This window comes from Lactuca serriola, chromosome 3, assembly GCF_051521515.1.
Source record: "Lactuca serriola cultivar US96UC23 chromosome 3, Lser_US96UC23_V15, whole genome shotgun sequence".
Classification (NCBI taxonomy): Eukaryota; Viridiplantae; Streptophyta; class Magnoliopsida; order Asterales; family Asteraceae; genus Lactuca; species Lactuca serriola.
The window spans coordinates 175,915,323-175,932,084 of NC_136410.1; positions in this window are offsets into that span (position 1 = coordinate 175,915,323).

Sequence of the window (16,762 nt, forward strand, 5' to 3'; positions counted from 1 at the left end):
TCATATCCATATCCATGTGAACAGTTAGTTTAGAAACATAAATTCCGTACATTATGCAAAATAATCTTTATGTTATGCGAATGAAACTTAACAAAACTTCCCAATGAACCTTGTATGTTATGCAATTGAAAGTTGTACAATACGGAATGAGTACCTAATCATTTGATGAAATGTGGAAAATATACAAGATTAAAGAGGGAAAAGGAAACTTACAGAAGTTGCGACCAAGAGAAAAAACGTCAAAACGAAGCAATGAGACTTCATGGCTATGAAAGTACAAATGAAAGAGTGAAGATTGGGATGATTCGAATGGAGGTGATTTCGTAGTGTATATATAGAAGAAAAAAGCGAGTAAAATTCATTTACGTATGGTTATAAATGGGTACAACCTCATAAAAGTTTGAAATTTGAAGTGTTTTGCTTTTAGACGCCCATACCCTATAAGATTTCCATACCCTATAAGATGTGAATATATCTTTATTCGATAAAAAAAAAAAAACAATGTTATGAGAGCTTGACAATAGGTCTTTATAGTTTTATAATATTATTAAAAGTATTGAGAAAATAGTTATGATATATGCAACTTAATTTTTCGTTTAATAAACATAGTTCATAGCGAGTTACTATCAAATACATTGCTATAAATTTAGAGGATAATAGTTGTATATAATTATGTAGTAAACATTCAGATACTGATATTGGAAAAAAGTTTCTTATATTTATTTTTAAAATGAATTAAGAAAATGTTAATGATATATGCAAGTTTTACGTTTAATAAATATAGTTTACAGCGAGCTACTACCATACACATTGATATAAATTTAGAGGATAATGATTGCATATAATTATGCAACTTTTACGTTTAATAAAGATAGTTTATAACAAGCTACTATCATATATATTACTATAAATTTAGAGGATAATGATTGCATATAATTTATGTAGTAAACATTTATATATTAATACTGGAAAAAAAAAGTTCCTTCTATTTAGAATGAAAGAGTCCTTATGGGAATTAATTCACAACTAGAATAATTATTTTATAAAAAACAAATTATGAGGTTAAAATGCATTTAAATGAATTTTAGACAAAAGATTTTAATCAACCGTGTCCAGGATTAAATATAGGAGAACCGATATGTATTTTCTTTAAATGTATATTATTCAAATGTATTATTTATTTCTATTACAAAACCAAATTTTTAGTTTTTTTTTTTTTTTCTATTAAGCTACTATATTATTCTCCTTTACCCAACTATAACTATTTATATTAAGATGTTATATTTTCAACTAGCAAAAAAAATCACTAGAAAGTTAAATTATAATCGAATGGGACTAAAAATTAGATAAAACATTTACATTGGTAACCATTGCATTTATTTTATTGTTTTGAAGTGAGCTAACAAATTTTTTTATTTTTTTATTTTTTTCATAACTTTTAAAACTAGCTAAATACCGGAGAAAACAAACAAAACAATTAGTTCATAAGCGGATTTTGCATCCACAAGGTAAATGTTTTTCTAACTTTACAATTCTTAATGGAAAACCAATTAAACAAAAAAGAAATGATAGAATCAAACATGAACTCCTTGTACTTCTTGTTTTCAAAAACTTGCACGTTTCTGTACGTCCAAAGAACAAAAATCAACGTATCACAAGCCACCTCAATAATCAATCTCCAAGCGTTTGTAACCACATGCGCACCTATCATACCAAAAAGATCTTCCATGGAATCGAAAATCGTAATAATCAAATATAGCCATCTTGATGGAATCGAAACTCAGAATCGTGAAATGAAACCGTCTCTCCAAATTCTGCCAAAGATGCAATGCTAACGAGCATTCTAAAATACATGTAAAACATCTTCTAACGCCACCCCTCAACACTGACATAAAAGAGAAGGTAACTTAACACCTTTTGACCGAGATTGCAATGTGTCATTAAACAGTGGAGCAAAGTATTCAAATAAAAATATTATTTTTTATAAGAAGGAATTTAGTCCACCAACAGGGGGGGGGAATAAGATGGAGCCTAGCTTTAGTTTCCATCCCGAAGAAGAAATCATCTATCTTGATAACCCACCTCTAATAATATTATCTATTATTAAGTTCAACAAAGTCCGACATCTCCATAATTTGATGAAGTTGTCACTCCAACACCCAGCCAATAATATATCTTCTCTAGGTAATTACACAAGCCCTATCTATCAAATACTCAGAAATATGTGCATTGCTAGTAACCTCCAAAGCAGACATAATTTTGTTGATTCCCTCATGCATCTAACTGGGGAACTAATTATATAAAGTAGGAGGCCTTCAAGGGCACATGGGTCTTCCAGCTAGAGTTTTCATATCAGTGTAGCACAAACCACACATCTCTCTCTTTCCATATTGTCGTGGAACACAGTTACAACGACGACAACACGCCATGCAGCTTGGGTGGCATCTTTCTTGCTTCAAGTCTAACTCGCACCTTAACTTGCATGATGAAAAACACTCTACAAGATATGATGAATCAATCATTACGGATTATATATATATATATATATATATATATTGTAGCTTAGGTTTTAATGGAAATGTTTAGTCCTTAATACATATACTAGTACCTTCCGAGTTTAACGCTCGCTTGCTTATCAGTGCAGTAATATTGTTGCAAGGTGGTGAGGGGCTAGGCGTGACAGGGTAAGATGGTGGCATATTTGGTGAGGGAATATATGGAGGAATGATGGGTGAAATGGGATATGATGGACTGATTGAGGGTGGGACAATCGGTGGTGGCATATCAGGTGAATTTGGAGATGGTGGAGTTGAGGGTGGAGGTGTGGTGATGCAAGGTGGCGGGGAAGGTGGAGTGTTTGTTGGATATGTAAATGGTGCAGGTGCCGGCGTCACTGGTACTGTAGGAGAAGGTGCAGGTGGAGTGTTTATTGGGTATGGTGGAATTGTCGGTGGTATCAGCGGAGGTAATGGTGTTACAGCAGGTGGAGTGGTGGGTGGATACGGAAGCAGTGGAGCTGGCGGTGGTGGAGTTGTGCTGTTGCAGGGAAAATCGGGAGCAATACTAGGCGAGATCGCCGGAGCAGGAGGGAAAATGGGTGGGTTTGGATATGGCGGATTATAACCACGTTCATCTGGTCCTTCATTAAAAGGCGCTGGCGATGGTGAACTAACAGGAGGGCAAGCTAGCACAGCGGGGGTAAGTGTGGGCGAAATAGAGGGTGCTGGAGCAGGTACCGGTGGGTTTGGAATGGGTGAAGGTGCATAAACTGGCGGAGATACGGTGGGTGAAGGCGGAGGTGTGTTGTTACATGCTGGTGTACCTGGAACAACAATGGCTGAAGACAGTGGCATGGAAATTGGTGCCGCAAACCCAACATGTGTGACCTATATATAATACACGAATTAAAAAATTACTGACTTTAAATAAACGATCATCTTCAAAAATGGTAATAGTTCGTATAGCTTAGGTTAGACACGTTTTCATATTAAAATATAAACTAAATATGCATAGCATACAAAACATCCATGCATATCTTATATATAACCAATTGGAGCGTCAACATGAATTGAGAATATGCAATCATGATGTAATTGAAACAACTATAACTATAGTAATATATTAATGGCTAATGCTAGCATGCAATAACATATTCATTTTGCCAAATGTATGAAACTACACAATTTAGCAAAATTTTATGGATCATTTTATCTATTTTGCCCGGATTGTGACAACTCATTATTATTTTAGTATCTTGCAATGAATATTGTACATCGTGCATGAAACGTGTCCATTAGTTATTGAAATTACACAAATAATAATCATTGAATGAACCATACAAACATGACTTAACAATCTCATATCCATATCCATGTGAACAGTTAGTTTAGAAACATAAATTCCGTACATTATGCAAAATAATCTTTATGTTATGCGAATGAAACTTAACAAAACTTCCCAATGAACCTTGTATGTTATGCAATTGAAAGTTGTACAATACGGAATGAGTACCTAATCATTTGATGAAATGTGGAAAATATACAAGATTAAAGAGGGAAAAGGAAACTTACAGAAGTTGCGACCAAGAGAAAAAACGTCAAAACGAAGCAATGAGACTTCATGGCTATGAAAGTAACAATGAAAGAGTGAAGATTGGGATGATTCGAATGGAGGTGATTTCGTAGTGTATATATAGAAGAAAAAAGCGAGTAAAATTCATTTACGTATGGTTATAAATGGGTACAACCTCATAAAAGTTTGAAATTTGAAGTGTTTTGCTTTTAGACGCCCATACCCTATAAGATTCCCATACCCTTTAAGATGTGAATATATCTTTATTCGATAAAAAAAAAAAACAATGTTATGAGAGCTTGACAATAGGTCTTTATAGTTTTATAATATTATTAAAAGTATTGAGAAAATAGTTATGATATATGCAACTTAATTTTTCGTTTAATAAACATAGTTCATAGCGAGTTACTATCATATACATTGCTATAAATTTAGAGGATAATAGTTGTATATAATTCATGTAGTAAACATTCAGATATTGATATTGGAAAAAAGTTTCTTATATTTATTTTTAAAATGAATTAAGAAAATGTTAATGATATATGCAAGTTTTACGTTTAATAAATATAGTTTACAGCGAGCTACTACCATACACATTGATATAAATTTAGAGGATAATGATTGCATATAATTATGCAACTTTTACGTTTAATAAAGATAGTTTATAACAAGCTACTATCATATATATTACTATAAATTTAGAGGATAATGATTGCATATAATTTATGTAGTAAACATTTATATATTAATACTGGAAAAAAAAGTTCCTTCTATTTAGAATGAAAGAGTCCTTATGGGAATTAATTTACAACTAGAATAATTATTTTATAAAAAACAAATTATGAGGTTAAAATGCATTTAAATGAATTTTAGACGAAAGATTTTAATCAACCGTGTCCAGGATTAAATATAGGAGAACCGATATCTATTTTCTTTAAATGTATATTATTCAAATGTATTATTTATTTCTATTACAAAACCAAATTTTTAGTTTTTTTTTTCTATTAAGCTACTATATTATTCTCCTTTACCAACTATAACTATTTATATTAAGATGTTATATTTTCAACTAGCAAAAAAAATCACTAGAAAGTTATATTATAATCGAATGAGACTAAAAATTAGATAAAACATTTACATTGGTAACCATTGCATTTATTTTATTGTTTTGAAGTGAGCTAACAAATTTTTTTTTATTTTTTATTTTTTTCATAACTTTTAAAACTAGCTAAAAACCGGAGAAAACAAACAAAACAATTAGTTCATAAGCGGATTTTGCATCCACAAGGTAAATGTTTTTCTAACTTTACAATTCTTAATGGAAAACCAATTAAACAAAAAAGAAATGATAGAATCAAACATGAACTCCTTGTACTTCTTGTTTTCAAAAACTTGCACGTTTCTGTACGTCCAAAGAACAAAAATCAACGTATCACAAGCCACCTCAATAATCAATCTCCAAGCGTTTGTAACCACATGCGCACCTATCATACCAAAAAGATCTTCCATGGAATCGAAAATCGTAATAATCAAATATAGCCATCTTGATGGAATCGAAACTCAGAATCGTGAAATGAAACCGTCTCTCCAAATTCTGCCAAAGATGCAATGCTAACGAGCATTCTAAAATACATGTAAAACATCTTCTAACGCCACCCCTCAACACTGACATAAAAGAGAAGGTAACTTAACACCTTTTGACCGAGATTGCAATGTGTCATTAAACAGTGGAGCAAAGTCTTCAAATAAAAATATTATTTTTTATAAGAAGGAATTTAGTCCACCAACAGGGGGGGGGGGAATAAGATGGAGCCTAGCTTTAGTTTCCATCCCGAAGAAGAAATCATCTATCTTGATAACCCACCTCTAATAATATTATCTATTATTAAGTTCAACAAAGTCCAACATCTCCATAATTTGATGAAGTTGTCACTCCAACACCCAGCCAATAATATATCTTCTCTAGGTAATTACACAAGCCCTATCTATCAAATACTCAGAAATATGCGCATTGCTAGTAACCTCCAAAGCAGACATAATTTTATTGATTCCCTCATGCATATAACTGGGGAACTAATTATATAAAGTAGCAGGCCTTCAAGGGCACATGGGTCTTCCAGCTAGAGTTTTCATATTAGTGTAGCACGAACCACACATCTCTCTCTTTCCATATTGTCCTGGAACACAGTTACAACGACGACAGCACGCCATGCAGCTTGGGTGGCATCTTTCTTGCTTCAAGTCTAACTCGCACCTTAACTTGCATGATGAAAAACACTCTACAAGATATGATGAATCAATCATTACGGATTATATATATATATATATATATATATTGTAGCTTAGGTTTTAATGGAAATGTTTAGTCCTTAATACATATACTAGTACCTTCCGAGTTTAACGCTCGCTTGCTTATCAGTGCAGTAATATTGTTGCAAGGTGGTGAGGGGCTAGGAGTGACAGGGTAAGATGGTGGCATATTTGGTGAGGGAATATATGGAGGAATGATGGGTGAAATGGGATATGATGGACTGATTGAGGGTGGGACAATCGTGGTGGCATATCAGGTGAATTTGGAGATGGTGGAGTTGAGGGTGGAGGTGTGGTGATGCAAGGTGGCGGGGAAGGTGGAGTGTTTGTTGGATATGTAAATGGTGCAGGTGCCGGCGTCACTGGTACTGTAGGAGAAGGTGCAGGTGGAGTGTTTATTGGGTATGGTGGAATTGTCGGTGGTATCAGCGGAGGTAATGGTGTTACAGCAGGTGGAGTGGTGGGTGGATACGGAAGCAGTGGAGCTGGCGGTGGTGGAGTTGTGCTGTTGCAGGGAAAATCGGGAGCAATACTAGGCGAGATCGCCGGAGCAGGAGGGAAAATGGGTGGGTTTGGATATGGCGGATTATAACCACGTTCATCTGGTCCTTCATTAAAAGGCGCTGGCGATGGTGAACTAACAGGAGGGCAAGCTAGCACAGCGGGGGCAGGTGTGGGCGAAATAGAGGGTGCTGGAGCAGGTACCGGTGGGTTTGGAACGGGTGAAGGTGCATAAACTGGCGGAGATACGGTGGGTGAAGGCGGAGGTCTGTTGTTACATGCTGGTGTACCTGGAACAACAATGGCTGAAGACAGTGGCATGGAAATTGGTGCCGCAAACCCAACATGTGTGACCTATATATAATACACGAATTAAAAAATTACTGACTTTAAATAAACGATCATCTTCAAAAATGGTAATAGTTCGTATAGCTTAGGTTAGACACGTTTTCATATTAAAATATAAACTAAATATGCATAGCGTACAAAACATCCATGCATATCTTATATATAACCAATTGGAGCGTCAACATGAATTGAGAATATGCAATCATGATGTAATTAAAACAACTATAACTATGTAATATATTAATGGCTAATGCTAGCATGCAATAACATATTCATTTTGCCAAATGTATGAAACTACACAATTTAGCAAAATTTTATGGATCATTTTATCTATTTTGCCCGGATTGTGACAACTCATTATTATTTTAGTATCTTGCAATGAATATTGTACATCGCGCATGAAACGTGTCCATTAGTTATTGAAATTACACAAATAATAATCATTGAATGAACCATACAAACATGACCTAACAATCTCATATCCATGTGAACAGTTAGTTTAGAAACATAAATTCCGTACATTATGCAAAATAATCTTTATGTTATGCGAATGAAACTTAACAAAACTTCCCAATGAACCTTGTATGTTATGCAATTGAAAGTTGTACAATACGGAATGAGTACCTAATCATTTGATGAAATGTGGAAAATATACAAGATTAAAGAGGGAAAAGGAAACTTACAAAAGTTGCGACCAAGAGAAAAAACGTCAAAACGAAGCAATGAGACTTCATGGCTATGAAAGTAACAATGAAAGAGTGAAGATTGGGATGATTTGAATGGAGGTGATTTCGTAGTGTATATATAGAAGAAAAAAGCGAGTAAAATTCATTTACGTATGGTTATAAATGGGTACAACCTCATAAAAGTTTGAAATTTGAAGTGTTTTGCTTTTAGACGCCCATACCCTATAAGATTCCCATACCCTATAAGATGTGAATATATCTTTATTCGATAAAAAAAAACAATGTTATGAGAGCTTGACAATAGGTCTTTATAGTTTTATAATATTATTAAAAGTATTGAGAAAATAGTTATGATATATGCAACTTAATTTTTCGTTTAATAAACATAGTTCATAGCGAGTTACTATCAAATACATTGCTATAAATTTAGAGGATAATAGTTGTATATAATTCATGTAGTAAACATTCAGATATTGATATTGGAAAAAAGTTTCTTATATTTATTTTTAAAATGAATTAAGAAACTGTTAATGATATATGCAAGTTTTACGTTTAATAAATATAGTTTACAGCGAGCTACTACCATACACATTGATATAAATTTAGAGGATAATGATTGCATATAATTATGCAACTTTTACGTTTAATAAAGATAGTTTATAACAAGCTACTGTCATATATATTACTATAAATTTAGAGGATAATGATTGCATATAATTTATGTAGTAAACATTTATATATTAATACTGGAAAAAAAAGTTCCTTCTATTTAGAATGAAAGAGTCCTTATGGGAATTAATTCACAACTAGAATAATTATTTTATAAAAAACAAATTATGAGGTTAAAATGCATTTAAATGAATTTTAGACGAAAGATTTTAATCAACCGTGTCCAGGATTAAATATAGGAGAACCGATATCTATTTTCTTTAAATGTATATTATTCAAATGTATTATTTATTTCTATTACAAAACCAAATTTTTAGTTTTTTTTTTTTTTCTATTAAGCTACTATATTATTCTCCTTTACCCAACTATAACTATTTATATTAAGATGTTATATTTTCAACTAGCAAAAAAAATCACTAGAAAGTTATATTATAATCGAATGAGACTAAAAATTAGATAATACATTTACATTGGTAACCATTGCATTTATTTTATTGTTTTGAAGTGAGCTAACAAATTTTTTTTTTATTTTTTTTTTTTCATAACTTTTAAAACTAGCTAAATACCGGAGAAAACAAAACAAAACAATTAGTTCATCAGCGGATTTCGCATCCACAAGGTAAATGTTTTTCTAACTTTACAATTCTTAATGGAAAACCAATTAAACAAAAAAGAAATGATAGAATCAAACATGAACTCCTTGTACTTCTTGTTTTCAAAAACTTGCACGTTTCTGTACGTCCAAAGAACAAAAATCAACGTATCACAAGCCACCTCAATAATCAATCTCCAAGCGTTTGTAACCACATGCGCACCTACCATACCAAAAAGATCTTCCATGGAATCGAAAATCGTAATAATCAAATATAGCCATCTTGATGGAATCGAAACTCAGAATTGTGAAATGAAACCATCTCTCCAAATTCTGCCAAAGATGCAATGCTAACGAGCATTCTAAAATACATGTAAAACATCTTCTAACGCCACCCCTCAACACTGACATAAAAGAGAAGGTAACTTAACACCTTTTGACCGAGATTGCAATGTGTCATTAAACAGTGGAGCAAAGTCTTCAAATAAAAATATTATTTTTTATAAGAAGGAATTTAGTTCACCAACAGGGGGGGGGGAATAAGATGGAGCCTAGCTTTAGTTTCCATCCCGAAGAAGAAATCATCTATCTTGATAACCCACCTCTAATAATATTATCTATTATTAAGTTCAACAAAGTCCAACATCTCCATAATTTGATTAAGTTGTCACTCCAACACCCAGCCAATAATATATCTTCTCTAGGTAATTACACAAGCCCTATCTATCAAATACTCAGAAATATGCGCATTGCTAGTAACCTCCAAAGCAGACATAATTTTATTGATTCCCTCATGCATCTAACTGGGGAACTAATTATATAAAGTAGCAGGCCTTCAAGGGCACATGGGTCTTCCAGCTAGAGTTTTCATATCAGTGTAGCACGAACCACACATCTCTCTCTTTCCATATTGTCCTGGAACACAGTTACAACGACGACAGCACGCCATGCAGCTTGGGTGGCATCTTTCTTGCTTCAAGTCTAACTCGCACCTTAACTTGCATGATGAAAAACACTCTAGAAGATATGATGAATCAATCATTACGGATTATATATATATATATATATATATATATATATATTGTAGCTTAGGTTTTAATGGAAATGTTTAGTCCTTAATACATATACTAGTACCTTCCGAGTTTAACGCTCGCTTGCTTATCAGTGCAGTAATATTGTTGCAAGGTGGTGAGGGGCTAGGCGTGACAGGGTAAGATGGTGGCATATTTGGTGAGGGAATATATGGAGGAATGATGGGTGAAATGGGATATGATGGACTGATTGAGGGTGGGACAATCGGTGGTGGCATATCAGGTGAATTTGGAGATGGTGGAGTTGAGGGTGGAGGTGTGGTGATGCAAGGTGGCGGGGAAGGTGGAGTGTTTGTTGGATATGTAAATGGTGCAGGTGCCGGCGTCACTGGTACTGTAGGAGAAGGTGCAGGTGGAGTGTTTATTGGGTATGGTGGAATTGTCGGTGGTATCAGCGGAGGTAATGGTGTTACAGCAGGTGGAGTGGTGGGTGGATACGGAAGCAGTGGAGCTGGCGGTGGTGGAGTTGTGCTGTTGCAGGGAAAATCGGGAGCAATACTAGGCGAGATCGCCGGAGCAGGAGGGAAAATGGGTGGGTTTGGATATGGCGGATTATAACCACGTTCATCTGGTCCTTCATTAAAAGGCGCTGGCGATGGTGAACTAACAGGAGGGCAAGCTAGCACAGCGGGGGCAGGTGTGGGCGAAATAGAGGGTGCTGGAGCAGGTACCGGTGGGTTTGGAACGGGTGAAGGTGCATAAACTGGCGGAGATACGGTGGGTGAAGGCGGAGGTCTGTTGTTACATGCTGGTGTACCTGGAACAACAATGGCTGAAGACAGTGGCATGGAAATTGGTGCCGCAAACCCAACATGTGTGACCTATATATAATACACGAATTAAAAAATTACTGACTTTAAATAAACGATCATCTTCAAAAATGGTAATAGTTCGTATAGCTTAGGTTAGGCACGTTTTCATATTAAAATATAAACTAAATATGCATAGCGTACAAAACATCCATGCATATCTTATATATAACCAATTGGAGCGTCAACATGAATTGAGAATATGCAATCATGATGTAATTGAAACAACTATAACTATAGTAATATATTAATGGCTAATGCTAGCATGCAATAACATATTCATTTTGCCAAATGTATGAAACTACACAATTTAGCAAAATTTTATTGATCATTTTATCTATTTTGCCCGGATTGTGACAACTCATTATTATTTTAGTATCTTGCAATGAATATTGTACATCGCGCATGAAACGTGTCCATTAGTTATTGAAATTACACAAATAATAATCATTGAATGAACCATACAAACATGACTTAACAATCTCATATCCATATCCATGTGAACAGTTAGTTTAGAAACATAAATTCCGTACATTATGCAAAATAATCTTTATGTTATGCGAATGAAACTTAACAAAACTTCCCAATGAACCTTGTATGTTATGCAATTGAAAGCTGTACAATACGGAATGAGTACCTAATCATTTGATGAAATGTGGAAAATATACAAGATTAAAGAGGGCAAAGGAAACTTACAGAAGTTGCGACCAAGAGAAAAAACGTCAAAACGAAGCAATGAGACTTCATGGCTATGAAAGTACAAATGAAAGAGTGAAGATTGGGATGATTCGAATGGAGGTGATTTCGTAGTGTATATATAGAAGAAAAAAGCGAGTAAAATTCATTTACGTATGGTTATAAATGGGTACAACCTCATAAAAGTTTGAAATTTGAAGTGTTTTGCTTTTAGACGCCCATACCCTATAAGATTCCCATACCGTATAAGATGTGAATATATCTTTATTCGATAAAAAAAAAACAATGTTATGAGAGCTTGACAATAGGACTTTATAGTTTTATAATATTATTTAAAGTATTGAGAAAATAGTTATGATATATGCAACTTAATTTTTCGTATAATAAACATAGTTCATAGCGAGTTACTATCAAATACATTGCTATAAATTTAGAGGATAATAGTTGTATATAATTCATGTAGTAAACATTCAGATACTGATATTGGAAAAAAGTTTCTTATATTTATTTTTAAAATGAATTAAGAAAATGTTAATGATATATGCAAGTTTTACGTTTAATAAATATAGTTTACAGCGAGCTACTACCATACACATTGATATAAATTTAGAGGATAATGATTGCATATAATTATGCAACTTTTACGTTTAATAAAGATAGTTTATAACAAGCTACTATCATATATATTACTATAAATTTAGAGGATAATGATTGCATATAATTTATGTAGTAAAGATTTATATATTAATACTGGAAAAAAAAGTTCCTTCTATTTAGAATGAAAGAGTCCTTATGGGAATTAATTCACAACTAGAATAATTATTTTATAAAAAACAAATTATGAGGTTAAAATGCATTTAAATGAATTTTAGACGAAAGATTTTAATCAACCGTGTCCAGGATTAAATATAGGAGAACCGATATCTATTTTCTTTAAATGTATATTATTCAAATGTATTATTTATTTCTATTACAAAACCAATTTTTAGTTTTTTTTTTTTTTCTATTAAGCTACTATATTATTCTCCTTTACCCAACTATAACTATTTATATTAAGATGTTATATTTTCAACTAGCAAAAAAAATCACTAGAAAGTTAAATTATAATCGAATGAGGCTAAAAATTAGATAAAACATTTACATTGGTAACCATTGCATTTATTTTATTGTTTTGAAGTGAGCTAACAATTTTTTTTTTATTTTTTTATTTTTTTCATAACTTTTATAACTAGCTAAATACCGGAGAAAACAAACAAAACAATTAGTTCATAAGCGGATTTTGCATCCACAAGGTAAATGTTTTTCTAACTTTACAATTCTTAATGGAAAACCAATTAAACAAAAAAGTAATGATAGAATCAAACATGAACTCCTTGTACTTCTTGTTTTCAAAAACTTGCACGTTTCTGTACGTCCAAAGAACAAAAATCAACGTATCACAAGCCACCTCAATAATCAATCTCCAAGCGTTTGTAACCACATGCGCACCTATCATACCAAAAAGATCTTCCATGGAATCGAAAATCGTAATAATCAAATATAGCCATCTTGATGGAATCGAAACTCAGAATCGTGAAATGAAACCGTCTGTCCAAATTCTGCCAAAGATGCAATGCTAACGAGCATTCTAAAATACATGTAAAACATCTTCTAACGCCACCCCTCAACACTGACATAAAAGAGAAGGTAACTTAACACCTTTTGACCGAGATTGCAATGTGTCATTAAAGAGTGGAGCAAAGTCTTCAAATAAAAATATTATTTTTTATAAGAAGGAATTTAGTCCACCAACAGGGGGGGGGGAATAAGATGGAGCCTAGCTTTAGTTTCCATCCCGAAGAAGAAATCATCTATCTTGATAACCCACCTCTAATAATATTATCTATTATTAAGTTCAACAAAGTCCAACATCTCCATAATTTGATGAAGTTGTCACTCCAACACCCAGCCAATAATATATCTTCTCTAGGTAATTACACAAGCCCTATCTATCAAATACTCAGAAATACGCGCATTGCTAGTAACCTCCAAAGCAGACATAATTTTGTTGATTCCCTCATGCATCTAACTGGGGAACTAATTATATAAAGTAGCAGGCCTTCAAGGGCACATGGGTCTTCCAGCTAGAGTTTTCATATCAGTGTAGCACGAACCACACATCTCTCTCTTTCCATATTGTCCTGGAACACAGTTACAACGACGACAGCACGCCATGCAGCTTGGGTGGCATCTTTCTTGCTTCAAGTCTAACTCGCACCTTAACTTGCATGATGAAAAACACTCTAGAAGATATGATGAATCAATCATTACGGATTATATATATATATATATATATATATATATATATATATATATATATATATATATATATATTGTAGCTTAGGTTTTAATGGAAATGTTTAGTCCTTAATACATATACTAGTACCTTCCGAGTTTAACGCTCGCTTGCTTATCAGTGCAGTAATATTGTTGCAAGGTGGTGAGGGGCTAGGCGTGACAGGGTAAGATGGTGGCATATTTGGTGAGGGAATATATGGAGGAATGATGGGTGAAATGGGATATGATGGACTGATTGAGGGTGGGACAATCGGTGGTGGCATATCAGGTGAATTTGGAGATGGTGGAGTTGAGGGTGGAGGTGTGGTGATGCAAGGTGGCGGGGAAGGTGGAGTGTTTGTTGGATATGTAAATGGTGCAGGTGCCGGCGTCACTGGTACAGTAGGAGAAGGTGCAGGTGGAGTGTTTATTGGGTATGGTGGAATTGTCGGTGGTATCAGCGGATGTAATGGTGTTACAGCAGGTGGAGTGGTGGGTGGATACGGAAGCAGTGGAGCTGGCGGTGGTGGAGTTGTGCTGTTGCAGGGAAAATCGGGAGCAATACTAGGCGAGATCGCCGGAGCAGGAGGGAAAATGGGTGGGTTTGGATATGGCGGATTATAACCACGTTCATCTGGTCCTTCATTAAAAGGCGCTGGCGATGGTGAACTAACAGGAGGGCAAGCTAGCACAGCGGGGGCAGGTGTGGGCGAAATAGAGGGTGCTGGAGCAGGTACCGGTGGGTTTGGAACGGGTGAAGGTGCATAAACTGGCGGAGATACGGTGGGTGAAGGCGGAGGTGTGTTGTTTCATGCTGGTGTACCTGGAACAACAATGGCTGAAGACAGTGGCATGGAAATTGGTGCCGCAAACCCAACATGTGTGACCTATATATAATACACGAATTAAAAAATTACTGACTTTAAATAAACGATCATCTTCAAAAATGGTAATAGTTCGTATAGCTTAGGTTAGACACGTTTTCATATTAAAATATAAACTAAATATGCATAGCGTACAAAACATCCATGCATATCTTATATATAACCAATTGGAGCGTCAACATGAATTGAGAATATGCAATCATGATGTAATTGAAACAGCTATAACTATAGTAATATATTAATGGCTAATGCTAGCATGCAATAACATATTCATTTTGCCAAATGTATGAAACTACACAATTTAGCAAAATTTTATTGATCATTTTATCTATGTTGCCCGGATTGTGACAACTCATTATTATTTTAGTATCTTGCAATGAATATTGTACATCGCGCATGAAACGTGTCCATTAGTTATTGAAATTACACAAATAATAATCATTGAATGAACCATACAAACATGACTTAACAATCTCATATCCATGTGAACAGTTAGTTTAGAAACATAAATTCCGTACATTATGCAAAATAATCTTTATGTTATGCGAATGAAACTTAACAAAACTTCCCAATGAACCTTGTATGTTATGCAATTGAAAGTTGTACAATACGGAATGAGTACCTAATCATTTGATGAAATGTGGAAAATATACAAGATTAAAGAGGGAAAAGGAAACTTACAGAAGTTGCGACCAAGAGAAAAAACGTCAAAACGAAGCAATGAGACTTCAAGGCTATGAAAGTACAAATGAAAGAGTGAAGATTGGGATGATTCGAATGGAGGTGTTATAAATGGGTACAACCTCATAAAAGTTTGAAATTTGAAGTGTTTTGCTTTTAGACGCCCATACCCTATAAGATTCCCATACCGTATAAGATGTGAATATATCTTTATTCGATAAAAAAAAAAACAATGTTATGAGAGCTTGACAATAGGACTTTATAGTTTTATAATATTATTTAAAGTATTGAGAAAATAATTATGATATATGCAACTTAATTTTTAGTATAATAAACATAGTTCATAGCGAGTTACTATCAAATACATTGCTATAAATTTAGAGGATAATAGTTGTATATAATTCATGTAGTAAACATTCAGATACTGATATTGGAAAAAAGTTTCTTATATTTATTTTTAAAATGAATTAAGAAAATGTTAATGATATATGCAAGTTTTACGTTTAATAAATATAGTTTACAGCGAGCTACTACCATACACATTGATATAAATTTAGAGGATAATGATTGCATATAATTATGCAACTTTTACGTTTAATAAAGATAGTTTATAACAAGCTACTATCATATATATTACTATAAATTTAGAGGATAATGATTGCATATAATTTATGTAGTAAAGATTTATATATTAATACTGGAAAAAAAAGTTCCTTCTATTTAGAATGAAAGAGTCCTTATGGGAATTAATTCACAACTAGAATAATTATTTTATAAAAAACAAATTATGAGGTTAAAATGCATTTAAATGAATTTTAGACGAAAGATTTTAATCAACCGTGTCCAGGATTAAATATAGGAGAACCGATATCTATTTTCTTTAAATGTATATTATTCAAATGTATTATTTATTTCTATTACAAAACCAATTTTTAGTTTTTTTTTTTTTTTCTATTAAGCTACTATATTATTCTCCTTTACCCAACTATAACTATTTATATTAAGATGTTATATTTTCAACTAGCAAAAAAAATCACTAGAAAGTTAAATTATAATCGAATGAGACTAAAAATTAGATAAAACATTTACATTGGTAACCATTGCATTT